Below are 1,933 nucleotides of genomic sequence, written 5' to 3' on the forward strand. Positions count from 1 at the left end.
AGATGGCAGTGAAATGAAACAAGTGGGACTGTCTAAAAATAGCAATATATACTGTAAACTATATCATATTTACCTTTTAAAGGCTTACTCCAGCCATCATACTTCAACATGTAAAGCTAGGGGACTCACAAGAAACAGATTTGAACAAATCTCCATGCTAGCTGCTCCCTGAGGCTGTCCTTTTTTACAGCATGTTCTTTGAGTTAAATGCTAGTGCTAGCATGCTAACAACAATATCAAAGGAAATCTAATGTTCACAATGTTAGTTTAATGTGTTAGCATGCTAACATTTGCTAATTAGCACTTCATACAAAGTAAAGCTGAACAAGTAGAAATTTTATACCAACATGTCATTATTTCTTTGTCTTTTTTTTGCCCATTTAATAAGTGATACTGATGAAAATTACCTCACTGAACCACTCTGCAGGTTGGAATAATAAACTCAACCGTCATTTTTGTTCGTATTTAGACTGAAACAATAATAGGATTTCTTATGTTTAATCATGCAAATCTCAAAGATTACATGTTTGTTAATGCCTATTTTGCTGTAAAATAATATATTTTGACTCTTTTCTTTGTTGCATTCCAACTGAAGGTGTAATATTGATTTTAGGTAGCCCACATTTTGCAAAACGTCTTAAAAAATAAGCTTGTATAATGGGAGACATATTAGGCTGACCAGAATTGAACAAGGAGTGTGGCTGAAGCTTGACATAATAATTACAAGGTAAAGCTTGGGTGAGTGAAATTCGAGTATTACAAAATCAGTCATAGAGTAATTTATCTGAGAAGGCAAAAACAGGACATGGTGGTCTCTTTAATCATAGTGTTAAGAAACCATTTAATTAGATGCTGTCGTCTTCCCCAATCACCACAGTTGACAATAAACACCTTCCTGTGTGTGTCCCCCATCACTGCAAAATAATCACAAACACACTAATTGAGTTCAGAAATTGCAGCTATCAGCAGCACACTATACTGGAGGATGGCTGATGAACTTTGCTCTACGAAACTCTTCCTGTGCCATCTGTCAGAAGTGATAACACGTCGCGCCTAATGGCACCTGTGCTCCTCACTCTGCACCATTAGCAGGTTATAAAGCGAGGCCTCTCAAGTCCTTTCTATTCTTGAATAGTGCTCTTCATCATCACCTAGACCACGTCACAGATGATACTGTTTATTATCCCCGTTTCCAGGAGTGGATGATATTTATCCCAAAAACAGTAATGTTAAATGTTTTTTTAAATCTTGGAAGTGTATGTGGAAACCAGGACATGGCTGTACACATTAAGCCAGACATGACATTGTACACTAGAAGGTCATGACGTGTATTGTATAGCATACAATATGTTGGTGTATATAAACAAATCCCAACTGCTTGGATTCAGAAAACTGTTGGAATAAAAGTAACACGGATCCGTTTCTGATTAACAAACTGTTCTCCTCCTTCTCCTCCTCTGCTGTAATACAGTATGCACAGAAGGCTAACTGCATTGACCCAAGCAGTAAGAGCTGGCTTTTAAAAAGGTCGAGAGCCGGCCGCGCTGTGTGGCTGATTTTAGCCTGTTGCGTGGAGACTGCAATCCAGGTGATGCATCAGCCAATGGCAGGAAGCCAGAGCCAGACACGGGCATCAAGGTTGGTGTAGCTGATGGATGGAAGTGTAGCACCAGCACTTGCCAAGCCATTCCCACGGCCATAAATTACATGTTTACTGCCGGCTGTGGCTCTCTGCGCTCGCCAACATTTCGTCTGATGTCAGCAGCACATTATCATATCTAATCAGGCCCCAGCAACCTGTGTTAAATGGGTGGGGGATTTGAGTGGCCATCGTTCCATCTCTGTAAACATGATTTACATCACAAACATGAAAATCTCGATATTTATTGACCCGTTTATGGAGTCGAGTTCAAACTCTGAAAGCTTTGGCGGT

The sequence above is a fragment of the Anoplopoma fimbria genome, chromosome 13 (genome assembly GCF_027596085.1).
Source record: "Anoplopoma fimbria isolate UVic2021 breed Golden Eagle Sablefish chromosome 13, Afim_UVic_2022, whole genome shotgun sequence".
Lineage (NCBI taxonomy): Eukaryota > Metazoa > Chordata > Actinopteri > Perciformes > Anoplopomatidae > Anoplopoma > Anoplopoma fimbria.